This window comes from Polyergus mexicanus, unplaced genomic scaffold (assembly GCF_030449975.1).
Source record: "Polyergus mexicanus isolate NDT 795.1 unplaced genomic scaffold, iyPolMexi1.0 SCAF_6, whole genome shotgun sequence".
NCBI classification, from domain to species: domain Eukaryota; kingdom Metazoa; phylum Arthropoda; class Insecta; order Hymenoptera; family Formicidae; genus Polyergus; species Polyergus mexicanus.
Window position 1 is genome coordinate 1,414,706 of NW_027223326.1, and position 15,828 is coordinate 1,430,533.

At 35.5% G+C, this 15,828-nt stretch overlaps 1 protein-coding gene across 2 annotated transcripts in view; it reads left to right on the forward strand.

The window, feature by feature from the left end:
• Positions 1–15,828, forward strand: part of Mmp2 (Matrix metalloproteinase 2) — a 184,466-nt gene that overhangs the window by 80,608 nt on the left and 88,030 nt on the right. The gene's annotated exons all lie outside the window — the stretch shown is intronic.

Consider the following 15,828-nt stretch of genomic DNA (forward strand, 5'->3'; position numbering starts at 1 on the left):
AAGCAGTGGTATCAACGCAGAGTACTAAATGGGACACCCTGTATATATATATATATATATATATATATATATATATATATATATATATATATATATATATATATTTATTTATTTATATTATTTCCATTGTGTTTCGATATATCATTGTATAATGCTGCTGATATAAAATAAAAAAAGCCTTTTTGAATTCTATCGATAAATTAAAAATTAGAAATTATGTATATAATGTAAAAATAGAAAACGCGTGGAATTTAATAGAAGAATTTTTTTCCTACAAGAGCACATGCAGGTTATTTTCTCATCTTTTTTTTTTTCGTGTTGGATATACGCACACCGTGTGTGTATCTCAGATAACGAGCTCTGCCGTAAATTAATATCTCTCTATTCTTCGCGAAATTGCAAAAAGTATGAGAAGAGGAATCCAAGAGAGGAGGGCACATGAAACATGAGCGAGAGATGACAGGACCGAAAAGATGGAAGGTGAGCAGCGTGCATATGAGGGCGATAAAAAGGAAACGGGGAAGTGGCGGCAGCCATACTGATGAGACGAGCATCGTCGCTTGGAGGCTGATAAACCCTTCGAAACCTGACAATTTCTGACGGCTGTGCGCCATCGCGAATTGGGAAAATGGAATCGGTGAATTTTTGAAGGAATGGAAAATGTAAAAATGACATGCGCACATGTATATACACATTTATTATTCTCTCTCTCTCTCTCTTAATTGCGTTATTAATAGAAAATTAGCAGATGAAAGGGCAGATAATAGAAATTTATTGTTTAGCTTGAAATTCCTTTGAATCAAACGAAAAATATATAATCGACTAGAAATAATAATAAAGAAGAAGGAGAAAGTATATTCTGTTATTAAAGAAATTAATATTTATTAGAGAGGTTCTTATTGAATTAATTTTCTTAACTTATCACAATCATTTCAGCCGTATTTTATTGTATTCGACTTAAAACAATATCTCGAGGATCTTGATGCTTCCCTCAAGGAGTTCTCCGTGCTCAACGTTCCATTATATGGCAGGATAATTAATTAGATCATTATGCAATGGCCGTTGCAACATACCGGCTGCGAGACACAGTACCGGAGCCCAGTTAGGATGAAGGGTCTGAAAAGGGACCCACTCACAGGGAGAAGGGAAGGGAGGAGGAATCTCCGCGTCTCGCGGGTCCGGCCACAATAATCCCCATTGTTTCTGGCAATTAAGCCTCGCGCCTATCGTCCTCTAGGTAGGAAGTCGTATGACGCGAGAAGTGGAATTTCTCTCTCCCTCCCTCTCTCTTTCTTCTCGCGTGGACGGATTACGTCTCTCGATCGCGCGCGCGACACGTGATTGGCCGCCATTGTCCGCGAGATCCACAGCGATCCCGAACAAAGGACTCGTCTGTCATGGTGCCCCATTGTCTCTCGGCTTGTTTGCGTTATCCGCGAGAGGCCGGTTTGCGTTGCGCAAACTTCGACCCTTGACACGAACTCTCTGCCTCTCCCTTTCTTTCTCTCGCTCTCCCACTCTCGTCTATCTCTTTTGCTCCCTGCTTGCGTTCCTCTCGTCCGCTTCGCGCTCCGACTCGGCATTTCGCTCGCGCCTTTACCCGCGTACTCCGAACGACGGACTCAATTAAGTTGAGCCGGCTTAACGCGATTATTGCAAATTCTCCCCAAGGATCGGAGCCGGATGATAGAGAAAAGAACGAGTAGTTTGCTCTGGCGTGAGACATGTAAAACTTGTCTCGAAGTTACATTAGAGAAATTCAATCCGAATCTATTTCTTCGCCTCATTTAACTCTGCGTATCTTTTATGTCATCACGCGCCACGCTTAGTTGCCTACGTTCGCCATTCTCGAGGATGATTTATTAACTCTGTCACACGTGACCTCGTGGAGGATGTCAGAAAGTGGAAACGTTCTTCCTGCGTTTTCTCGGCATGTCCGGACCTTATCTGCATGCTCCGCTTGTCGTATTGTGAATAATCGTTCTATGCAAGTTTCATCTTTCCCTTAATTGTTTTTTGTCACTTTAATTGTCTGTTTGATTGTTTATGCGAATGAAATTATTTTATTCGTCGGCATTAATTTTTCTTTTTTTTTTTTTTTTTTTTTAATTCCACACACCCAGTAACGATTTCTCGTCCTTTTCGCTAGTTGTGTTAATTTTAATTATGAATTAGTAGAGAAATTTTTTTTCTTCCAACTGGGAGAAACGGCAGCTTGTGCATCGCGTGGGGAAAAATTAATTGGACGAAAAGTTTTATTCTTGTGGAAGCGAGTGCGCGAGTTACGAGATACCGCAATTTCGCGAATATATACATATATGTGCGGAATACATTACAAATGATACGATAAATGGATTCGCTGTCTCTCTATCTGGAAAGATTTAATTATTAAAAAGAAAAATTTCTTTCGACTAAAGAGAGAGAGAGAGAGATAGAGAGACATGATGCGTAACATGACAGAGTTATAATGTAATAAAGCTTAATGAATTATTATGCGCAAAATCGTCGTGACATTAAAAGCAGGAAAATGGAATGACAACTTAAATTCTACAAAATATATTATACAAGAGATTGTAGTTGGATGATGTAAAAAGAGGGTATTGAAAAAAATCGATCCAGTATCTATTACAAACGGAAACTACTCGTTTTTCACGTTTTTGAAACGCTGACGCTTATGAAAATTTCAGAGCTATACTAACAGGAATGAATAAATTTACAATCTCATATTCACAATCGTAAATTATTAGCTCACAGAGTATTCCGGATTATCGGGATGCATAATTCCTTCGATAATTTTAAATCAATTTCTCCCGGCGATAAATATCGCGCAATATCAATAATTCATATTGGGTCACAATAAAAAAAATGAGATGTTTTTTTTTTTTTTCCAAATTACAAGCCTGCAAAGCTTTTCTTCAAAGCTTCAAACGACAAATACTCATCGAGATAGAGATTTACGAAATTCTTTGTCCGATCCCACGAACCGATCTTACGTCTTACGTCTTTATTGACGTGAAAATTCGCGTGGCTCGCAACCAATCCCAAAGGGGTTAATAGCGTCGCTGTAACAATGGCCAACAACGGCGGAGGGTGACAGAAACGAGAGGAAGAGACGCGCGAATAGCGAAAGTGCATCTGGAAGAATGCATCGTCGCGGGGAAAGAGAACGACCGAGCCTGAAGGGGCGTATGCGACGCAACGGGAATGTGTTTCACCATCACATGTGTTTCGTATCAGTTGAGCTCACAGCGTGACAGATGAGAACCGGCAGTCTGTCAGTGTGCTGTACGGCAAAGAGCGCAGTGGTTCGTAATCGATGGCGCGATGTTCTTTAGAAAAGGAAGCCGGCGAGAAGATTCTTAAATTTTATTTGAATTAATTTAATTTTTATTTGAATTTTAATGAAAAACTCGATGACCGTTTTATCTCAGTCCTGCAAAGATGAACGATCGTTTATCCGAAAGTTGTTTCTTATTGACATAAAAATACAAATTTCTCAAAGAATTTAGTTTGTAGTTTTCGGAGAAGTATTTATAGATTTATATATATATATATATATTTTTTTTTTGGTCGTTTTAGCACAATATTATAATACATACGCAATAATGTTATGAATAGCTCGCACATATCGTTGCCTACTCACGCGTCCGATATCACGCGGACCGTATGGAACTAGAAACGCTCAGCGACGATACCGTTTTATCTTGCTTTCGGGCCTGTTTATTTATCACTGGCGATATCGTCGACGCCCTTCGTAACGCAGCATCCGCTTTTTGAATGCTGCATCTAGGCTGCATCGTAAAACCGCGCGCGGAAACAATTTTTTTGTTCAAAAATCTTTTTCAGAGACTTTTTTTTCTTTTTCTTTTTTTTTTTTTTCCGACCACGTGCACAACCTGCAAATATGTAAAACCGCATGCAAACATATTGAATATTAAACCTGTCATTTTCTGCTTCTGAAAATAGAAAACGGTAAATACGTCAATTTTATTCGTTTTCGATAAGATAATTGGATGAATAATTGAGAAAAAGTTCACTTTAGAGAAATTTTCAAAGGTTAAGCTATTTACGATTTGCGAATAGTTATCTATAGACTGCTCGATAAACTACGAGTTAAAACGGATCGATTTAAAAGCGATTTGCCAGAATTTAATTAAAAATGTACAAGGATATAACTTCGTATAATCTTCATTTTATTTTAATTAGAAAAAAAAATAAAATTTCTATTTCTCATTAAATTTTCATTTAATTCCGACCTTTTATTTTTAATGTTAGTAAAAGTTTTGTTGTTTGGAGAATTTTCATTTAACGATTAATATGAGATGAGTAATATCGGTGACTCCGCGACATTTTCGATAAAAGAATAGCGAGGAATTTGGAAAGGTCTTACGAGAGAGAACGGTATCGAGATACCGAACAATGGCTGTCTACTGGGCGCGGTGAACCGTCTGACACCGCGATCTAAGTCGTCGGAGTAAAGGAAGTTCTACCTCGAGATAATGTCGAGATGCATCGCTTCGGGCTTTGATCTATCGTCGCGCAATTAGCGCGAACGACGACGAAGTTCGACGGTGCGGAAATTACTTCATCCCTGGCAGATTACATGGAGGATAATTATGAAAAAATATTCCAGTAAATGCTAATAAATTAATTTCATATTTAGCGATGGCAATTAACGTTATATGCTGCGAATAGAGAAGATAGCGAGGGATAATTTTTTTATCTAAAAAATTAAAAATACTTAAAATCGTTAAATAAATCGCGAAAATAAATATACAATCGATCAGCGATATTTATAAATTTTCTCAAGTAACTCGTATCTATTCCGAGAAAAATTATATGCCGTTGAAATGTCAGAAAATATAATATTAATTTTATATGAAATTTTTTATTTCGTTTTATCTTGTCGTATCTATGAAACGAACATTTTTGTTATCGAAATAGCGATCCTTGATTACACGCGTCTGTGCGACGGGAACGAATGTATAGGCGGTAATTTCGGGCCTCGCAAGTTTCCCCGGGTTTTGTTATCCATTAGGCACACCTGTACTCGTGTAATCACAATGCAACACTGCCGTAAATGAGACCAGATGCAGCGGGTATGCATTACGGATGCGCACGCGAATGCGACATCGCAACAAGAAGCCTTAGTTCGAGGATACCTCGGCTCATTGTCAACGCTTTTCAACCGATATCGTATAACCATTTTCAATTTTCTAATGACGCTATTGAACTACTTACACTGCTGTCTTTAAAAAAAAAAAAAAAAAAAAAAAGGACAGCTATCTTACAACGCTGACACCGTCCGCTATAAATACGTAATCAAAAGTTGAAGAAAATACGTTTTATTAAGAGAGCATAGCTTCATTTGTATTCTAATTTTCGGTAAAATACTAATAAATATGTTATATATATGTTATGTCTTACGATTCTATTATTCTGTATAAATATTCTTCTTGGGTGATTGCATAAGTTCGTGCCCGATATAAACTTCAATAGATTATATTTTAGAGATAACACTTTTATTAATCAATTATATAGTCTCCATTCTTTTCTACAATGCTTTTCCAACGATCTATAAGCTTGTCGATTCCATTTTTCAAGAAAGAACTTGCTTTTTCTTGAAAAAAGTTTGTAAGGTGGTTTTTGACAGCTTTCTCGCAATTCAGATTCTTGCCATTTAAACTATTCTGCAAAGACCGGAACAGATCAAAATCTGGAGGCGCAATATCTGGAGAATACGGCGGGTGCTGCAGAATTTCCCATTGCGACTCCTGCAGTTTTCCTGCAGCTTATTCCTTTCAGTCGGGAGATGCGGCACCCGCGTATCAAGCTTGGAAATGTATCCAAGCTTTTTTAAATGACGAAAAGCGGTTGAATTATCGATGTTCAGCTTCTCAGCAATATCCTCAGTTGTAATCCTTGGGTTTCTTTCCATTAATACCCGTATTCATAATCCGTCGTTGAGGAATAAGGATTCCTTGTTCCTCGTTCCACGTTTCATAAACTTTCCTTGACCGAACAAGGAATCTTATTGGCTCCCTTATCTCAAGGAAGGTCACGAGCTTCCTTGAGGAGTGATGCGACCTTTTTAGCAGACGATACGCAGGATATAACCAAATATAACCTCCAAAAGTTAGTTTCGTTACATTTGTGGTTTTGTGGTTATTTGTTGTCGCGCTCTCAAACTGAAAGTGTATAAAGGAAAAAGGGATAATGGACAATGAATTTTTAAATGATTCTGACGATGGATTTGAAGACGAAAATCCAGAGAATCGGATTCTGTGGCGGATTCCGAAAAGATACATTCGCGATTGGGAAAATCTCGTGGAATTTTTTGAAGATACGAAAAAGTTTTCATATGTATTATATGAAATTAGTTGCAGGCAGCATAAAACGGTGCTGCCTCCAGTCGGTCACTAAAAATCCCTAAAATATTCCTTCCTTCTGAAAGGAAGACTCGAGGTCCATCTATGAAGCAAGGTGGCCTTGCAGATTCAAGGAATCCTTCATGGAGGCTTCCTCCGTCCTTAAAATAAGGAAGAACTATGAATACGGGTATATGGCATGTACAATGTCATCATCAATGCCAGAAGGCCGTCCAGAGCGGGGTTGATCCTCCATGTTGAAATCACCATTTCGAAATCTGCCAAACCACTTTTCGACTGTTCGGAGAGCAGGAGCGCGGTCCAAATAAACGCTTTGAATATTTTTTTCTGCAATCCCAACACTCACGCCTTTCCGAAATTCATATAGCGTTACATGCCGCGAATGCACCTTTTCCTTCTCCATTTTTAACGATTTCTCTTATGCACAAATGGACTTATCTGAACAATGTCTGACGCTAAATTGACATAAGACAACGTCATCTATTCGGTGTAAGCAACAATTACCACACGAAAACAATAGAACTCCGCCATGCGGTAACTTAATGCCATCTATGAAAATCGGGCACGAAATTATGCAATCATATAATTTAATAACAGCAACGGTTTTTGATAAATTTTTCAGCGGTAGAAGCCTTAACGGGATACATGTGTCTCAGGCGAAGTTATTTGCGTTGTGAAATCTCGAGTTTTGCGAAATCTCCGCGAAATAAATGCCTCAATTAAACTCGCACGCGCAATCGGCGAGAAATTACGCGCTGGTGCATTAACGTTAGCATCCAGTGCGCTGATCTAAAGGGTACGCAGGCGGAAGGAAGGGGAAAGGGGTACGGTGAGTCTACGATACCGGGGGTGTGTTAGCGTGTTGTTGCGCCGACTTTTAATTGCGCACATGGTCGACGCCTCGCATTCTCGATAAGGGACAATTATCGCCGCCGATAGTCTAGGAACAACGCCCCCCTCGCTCTGTACACGTACACCGGGTGTCGCGGGCGAGCGAAACAATGGGCCCTCTTATATTCCACCGCCTGTCCCACCTTAGAGGTCTTTGTGCCGAAAAAAAAAAAAAAAAAAATGCGCCTCATTTAGCCTCGACTCGACGCACAATGCGAAACGCGGGAGACCGCTATTCTACGTAGCTAAACCACCGGTGTGTCTCTCGTTTTGATTTATTTTTCGTAGAAAATTAATTGAACCCCTCTTTTCGAATCTCTTTCGGAAGTTTCTCGAATTTTACCGTTATCAATTTTTATATAAAACGTCGTATCTGTAATCAACTTTATTAGGAAAATAAAAATAAGAAACATTACGTAAGATAGAACCGTAAAATTATAATAAATATAATATATATCTCTTTATAAGTATAAAAATATAATTTTATTATTCCATTTAAATTAAATATCTCTTTCTGTAGAAAAGAATTTATAATATTTAATACATAACATACAAAAAAATTTTCTTTTTGAAATTAGATAATCTCTCTCTCTCTCTCTCTCTCTCTCTCTCTCTCTCTCTCTCTCTCTCTCTGTCTCTCTCCTCGTCTCTCTCTCTTTGTATAATACTTTCTTCTTTCCAATCTCTTTGGATGAAAACTGCGATCGTACAAAAATACCTTGGCAGGATTAAATCATCGATGAACGTCGAATCACGAAATGGTGATCTCGTGAATTTTATCAAGGGACTGTATAACGGACGAAAAGGATTGCTCTCGGCTGGACGAAGACGAGCTGCAAATCGCATTAGAAGATTTCTGAGACGCGACGGATGCAATTACACAAAAGTTCATTTTATTCTTTCGTCTCCGCCGAGGGAGAGAATTGGCTTCCTGAGATAATCGGAGGTGGGGGGGGGGAGAGGGGGGGGGAGAAAGAGGGAAGCTGCGAGATTCCTCGCAAAGAGACACAGGACTCGTCGATGAGAGCGAATCGCTCGCGCAATCGGGGATTTAACTGCGAGGGGGACGGGGGGATTGGGGAGAGATGAGAGAGACTATGAAAAGTTATCGCTTTTATCATTTCTAATAATCGACATTCGCGATTTATCTCGAGTGCCGATATTAAAAGATATCTCATATAATATTCGACTGCAATACCATATTCAATATTTGAACATCATGTGCCCCGACAGTTCTCTTTGTGAAATATTATAAATATCTCATTCTAAAAATTAGTTCTAGTAAAATTTTCGTGATATAAATGCATAATAGAGAAAAAAAATGAAATGGAGAATACAATCATTTCTATATCAATTTGAAAGAACTGAGAAATCGCGCGCGAAAATTTCGCAGCGCTTTCCCGGATACATCCGGGAACGGGAAAGCGCGAGTGTGGATCCTCTCTCGCGAACTATCCAATCATCTAACTCCGCGATGCAATCGCGACGCATGCGCACCTCTGTGTGTTTCTCCCTACTCTCTCCTCTCTTCCCCCCTCCCCTCTTCTCCGAAAGAGCGCTTCGGAGTGACCAGACCTCGTTCCGGTTGCGGCTCGCAGTGTCTCGGCGCGTTTCGTATCGTGTACATTGCGTTCAGCGCATCCTAGGAAGACGCAGGAAGACGCAGCGAAACATCGAGGATGGTCCAGGAGATCGTCGTATATCGAGAGCATGCGAAATTTTCTCGCGATTTGACACGCGATCTATTTCCTCATTTGCTTTTCGTAAACTCAGTGAACTAATTTTTTTTTTTTTTTTTCCTCGAAAATGAATCGGGACGACAACGGCAGATGTCGGAGTTTCTTTAACGGTTGAACAAGTAAGTTGTTTCGAATTATTATCAATGTACAAATGTATTTGTCGAAGGTCGCTATATAAATTAATTACATTTTTTATATAAAATGAGAAGCAAATATGATTATAAAAGTAAAAAATATTAATAAAATTTTATTACAAAATAGAGGAAAAGCGACTTATATATATATATTAGGAGATACAATATATTATAAGAGACTTATCGATATTTAATATATCGCGAAGAAAGCATCGATCTTTATCGATCAACGTATATTGATTATTTTTTTTATAATCATGTGTTTAAATATTATCTGATATTTTATAAATTATTTGAAAAAATTTACAAAATGTTCCAAATTTCTTTCTTTCTGTGTTTTCTAAAAATTAACTCGTTCGGGCGAGGAGATCAGTCGTGCGTATTACTAATAAATTACTTATTGTAATATGTTATACATGCACGTTGCATTTATTGATTCGTGTAATTCTAGCTATAAATTCAATTTGAGAGATTTACAATGTGGGATCGGCGAGGACCGTCGTTTCTGGGCGATAACTTATCTATTCTAATGAGATTAATCCCGCGGTGTGATACGAGGTTTCACCGAAAGACGTGTCTCACGTTCGCGCGATTCACTCCTTTTAACGATCGCAAATTTATTATTATTTATCGCACACTTTTTCTTTACGCGTGATGTCGGTGGCATTGCACACAAGTAGCAATTCAGATCATCATTTAATGGCCACCCTTGCTTAAATTCGATAGCTCTTCAACGATCTCCAACCGACTCAAATATTGAGACCGACAAATACGAAACTCGGATATATTGGATGAAAATACTTTTGACGGTAAGCAAAATATTTTTAGTCCCATAATTGCAATTTTTGATGATATTATTCAAGAACGATCTCGATTCTTCAAAATTAAGGAAAAATTATGTTTTGAAAGCTGCGATTTATTTACAAGAGATATTAAATTTATGCATAAATGAAGATAAAAAAGATTTTTTTTTTTTTTTTTTTTTTTTTTTTTTAAATTCCAGACAGATGTATTGCGCATTTTTGCGAAATTGCAATTCGAGATCTAAATTAATAGATATTTAATATCGCGTGCATTAGAAAGTTGTAGCAATCGATTTGGGAAATTTTTTCTAACAGCAAAAAGACGATTCTTCAAGATTCTGAAAACATTTTTCATTAAAACTTAAATTGATATTAAAAATCTCTTTATTAATTTATTATTAAAATATTGCCGATCAGATAAAAATTAAGTTTTTATTCGACAAAGAATGGGGAAAAAATTTAATATAAAAATCTAATAGAAATCGATAGAGTTGAGTATATTTTACGAATTAAAATTAAGATCAAAAGTTACATGCAGCCTGTGTAGGACAATAAATCGCTTAACTGTGTTGCAATCAAGAATGCATCATCTGGGAGCATCGATCAATCGATTCTAATCCATTTCACGAGCAAACGCAAGTCTCTGCTTGATGCAGGATCGAGAGCTCTCGTGGGAAACGAGAGAGAGAAAGAAAGAAAACGAAAGAGAGTCAAATGTTCGGTAGCGCCGGAAACGTTTCGCGAAACATATCATCCCCGATTCTCTCAGTTCTTTTTTTTTTTTTTGTTCAAGTCTTTTTGTGGAAGTCAATGGTTCCCACTTGACGCTAATTCTTTGTCGACATTCCTTTGGAACCGCAGGATTACTTTCAGGAAGACAGGAAAAGTAAAGGGAAGAGAGCGAGATGAGCGAATCGCGTTAATAGGAAGTTACGTGAATTCCCGACTTGAAATCAAATTCTTGCGATGGATCTCGCGAGAATATCAAGAAAATGGGAATATAAAGACAAACGATGACGTGATCTTTTGATGACGAACTAGTTTTATTGACGTTTCTGTCACGGCAATTATATAATATAATGTGTAAAAGAAATCTCTTTATATGTACTTCTTTATATTTAAATTTTTATTCTAGAAAGTTTTATATATAAACGAAAGAAGAGACAGGTCTTTACTAAAAGGAATTTCTTATTTGGATAATGTCACGGATTGGTTAAGGGCAAGATTGTTTTTACTTTACGAAACACCAGCGTCTGCATTATCGCCGGACTTGCATTTCCGTTTCCACGTCGGCGGGCGTTTCTTATCGCATGAATTTTCCGCCTTGTTTTCCTACGCACCGGCTGGCAAATGTAATCACGTGATAAAGTAGTTCTTTTTATAAATGGGGCTTGTGCAGAAATATTGTTCTCCATTGCAGGGGACGCCGCCAGAATTGTCTTGTGCTGTTGCGGCGAGGCAATATTCGTACAAAAAATTTATAGCACATTATTTTGCATAAAAATTTTATTTTGCAAAATATTGCATTTGTATATTATATAATTTTATATATATAATTATATAATTTTGATATAGTATTTTAATATTAATTTTGATATAGTATTTTTTTACTCTAAGAATATAATAATTATATATATATAATTGGCGCGATTAGATATCGCGAAAGTTGAGGGTAAAGAGTAATTTTACAAGAAGAAATTTTTTTTTTTTTTTTTTTTTTTTTTTTTTTTTTCTAAAGAAACTTGTAACAATACAACATATAAAAATGCTGCATTATTTTTAAATTATATGATTCCTCTAATTTTCCTCTTTCTTCTCGCAATTTATTTTTTACGATTTAGAATCCTAGGATTTTCTCAATTACTTTGGCTATAGATAAACGTAAGAGTTATCTTCTTGATCGAGATGCGAAAGACATATACGTACGGCGCATGTTAATTAACGTGCCATTAATGCCGCGCATTTATAATGATTTATCTACGTTTTGCTTTGTCCGTTCATGATTCGTTTTGCCGGCTACTTATAGTGTCATATGTCCTATCATGAACGCATAAATTCTAATATACAGCGGTTATGTCTGTCGGCGACATATTTCGCAACAGGAAGAGGAATTAATCTTGGAGCTGCGAGTTTTGGGAAGAGAAGAAAAAAATAAATAAATAAAAAGCATGGTTTTTTTTTTATTTATATATATATATATTCTTATTTATCTCTTTATACTGCCCGTCATTCGCAGAAATATATAAGATGCATTAATTATTCGTATTTATTACTCGCGAATGAACAGTAATGAGTGAAAGGTAATTTATTCTATTATATGCATGTATCTCTTTCTGCTCTTTTTTCTCTTCAATTTTTGTCTTTGTTAAGATATAAAAAAATTTGTATATTTTTCATGGGTCGTAGTTGAGACTATTTAATAATGGAATGAGACAGAGAGAGAGGCAATCTTAGTAAGGCGTATATAAGGAGTGCCTCGCTATAGCTTTGCGGCGCGCAAACATCGCGGCGGTTGTGTTTATGCGCGCAGGCATATTTGCAGAGATAGTGGTTATCTACGTTCAAATACGACTCCGTAATATCTTGCTCCTCCAGAGCGAGGAGTAATTACGATCGATGCGCGAATTAACGGTGTTCGCGAATTTCGCGATCATCATATTTAAAGTAACTCACGAGGATGTGGGGAGATGGACGATATTTGAATTTTCTTTATACGAAGTAATTTCATTAAAAAATATTTGACTGAAAATTTAGCTTAGAATTTATATATTAAAAAATATTAATATATATTGCGCGAAATTTTTTAAGAATAAATTTTTGTTCATTCATCAAAAAATCCATATAAAATTATATTCCAGCAACAATTGATTCTTTTAATTTAATCTATTTATGCGCCAATCATACGCACTACGTGCGAATATATTAATATTTTATATACTTTCGATTACATCGAAATTCAACAAGCGGAATGTGAGAATTTATATCGGCGAGAGAAAAATCAGATTCGCAAATAAAAATTCTATTAAATTAACCTTAGTACATTAATCCACAAAGAGGAAGCAGGCAGACAACGAGAACGAGGTGAGTTTTCTCGAGGATTGTTTGAGAGAAAGAAAAGGAGAGGATACTTTGTATCTCTGTCGTTCGCTGTTTACCATTTCAAGTACAACACAAGTACAAGGAGTAGATTTCCGTTACCGGGATGTTGCTTTAGTACGAATATCAGCAATTTATGAAATTGCATATGAGATATATGTTTGACATAGAATTAATGCTTCAACCAGTTTTCGAGAAAATAAATGCGCTTAAATTTTAAATGAATTTAATTAGAAAAGTTATTAATTCTTTCGAATTTCTTTGACAATAATCTAAAACTGTCTAAAAACATCGGAATATTATTTAGAATGCTAAATGTGTAAAATTACATAATAATGAAAGAAAGAGTTAATTTGAGAGATTCTATTAAGCATTTATTTATTTATTTATTCATCTCTCATTCTTCAGATATGCTCGCACCATCCTGATATTTCTTCACATCTGTTCGATGTCTATTTAATAATCTCATTCTCGACATTAGCATTTTTTTATTGCTTTGCTAAAAAAAAAAAAAAAAACTCGTTTCACGATTTCAGAGAAACGTGCAGCTTCAGGGTCTCGCTGCAGTTCTCGTATCATTGAAAACAAGATACTTGAAGCATTCGCAAAGCATTCTTATTGGTATCGCGATTATAGGATTTTAATGACAGTTTTTTTTCGCAAATAAATTTTTTTTACAATAATTTCTCTAATTATTGAAACTAAATCTTATATACATACATGTATATGCGGGCGTGTTTGATAAAATTAAGATTCAAATTAAATTCTCATAAAATATAGTCTACTTATAATAATCAAAAGATCAAATTCGGTTATTGAATTATTATTTACATTTCTTTTTATGTTTTTTGTCTATTATTTATGTCGTCAATGTCGTCAATATTTTTCAAGACAAATTAGTAATTTTAGGATTATTGATATCTTGTATTGATAGAACTGTTATTATTCTTTCTTTATAGTTTGTTAATATGTTTTTCGTCGAGCTTACTTGTCTCAAGCTTATTTCATAATCTCGATTTTTTAATCGAATTATTTATTATGCAAAAAAAAAAAAAGACTTAATAATGCTATCGTGAAAATAAATTGCAAATGAGAGACGGAATTACAATAGCTATCTGATAGCGATTGAAACAAATTAGAAATCGCTATTTTAATTTATTGTCAATTATTTATTGCAGTTGTTTGTTACACGATATTAACTTGTCACTGATTATTTTGTGATATGTTATTGATTTTGATATTTTTATTATATTTGTTTTGATTTTCTGTTTATTTTCTTAAAAACTTTCAATTCTAATATATATCGCTTTTAAAAGTATTAGTTTATTTAAAGATTTTTAAATTTTTTATAATGAAATTTTATATAATGAAATGAATTTTTGAAAAATAATAAGAGAATTTAAGAAACTACTTTATTTTACTACTTTAATTGAAACTAATAACATATTAGCATACATATAGTATAATAAAAATTGTTATCACGTTCCCGGAAAAAATTTTCGGGAAAGTTTATTATTTTTTTAATTTTTTTTATCATGATTTTTTAACATTTATAATTTCTTGCAATCTTTTACCTATTTATTTTTATTATTCATGTACATTATATCGTTGAGTTTTTTCAATCTATTTTTTTGCGCACAAGTAAAAAGCGAGCGCAAACATCAATGCGGCATTTTCTCTTATTGCGCGGTTAATTGTTTTATTAAGGCAATTACTATTCGGAAATAGGGCTGGTTTCCATTTCATGCTTTGTTCGTTGAGTCTGTGAGAGACCGTAGCAACGCGATGATCCGTATTCTTAGAAAAGAAAACGCGTTATTATATATATATGTTAAAGTATAGAAAAGAAATTGAAAAGTTATTAATTATACGGATAATTTATTTAAATATTTAACATTAATGATGTTACTCTACAAAATCTCGAATATCCTATACAACAAGATCGAAGGATTTTAATAATTTTCGAGATAAAACTATTTAAATAGTGATTTATCTTAGAATTTTATATAAGATATTTGAAACAAAATCATCGTATCTTTTATAAATTTTTTTTACAGAGGATATTAGAAAAGTTACTATTAGATTAGAAAAGTTGTTTAAAATAACGGAAGAATTCTTTGTGAGAATAAAATTGCGATTATAATACAGAATTATATAAGGCAAAAATATGAAATTCTACACAATTACTGTAGAGATAATCACGAAATCTACTAATACAATATATCATAGAACTATACAGAATGTGTTTGAAATTTCCTTTACTTCTGCGGGCGCATTCCTATGCGGATTCCTGCGCGAGGTTAATATCAATGCCTCGTTGCTTCGCGTAAACTTGGCGCGAAACACTACCGTGCCGTATCGTTAAATATTAGTGTTATCCTTCCACATAGGCGGAGATTGCGACGAGAATCGTCGTCATTATACAGTCGTTATCTCAGCGAAAGCGGATGACAATTCTTGCGGGATGGCGCATGAGAAATCAGACGGGAAGAAGACCTTAATGGGCGCTTTCGAGACGCCGCGCCGTCACGTGTAAGGGATGAGGAACGAATGATGAGGAGATGTGCTCCAGATTTATCGTTCTTCATCTCCGACCCCGAGATTTCTTTTGCGCGCGTCCCGCATATGTTTATGATAAAAATCTTCAACATAACGAATATCTCGCTAAATTGCATGTTTACGCAAAAAACATTTATTTCAAATCTATTGGATGATTGCATAAGTTCGTGCCCGATTTTCATAGATGGCATTAAGTTACCGCATGGCGGAGTTCTAT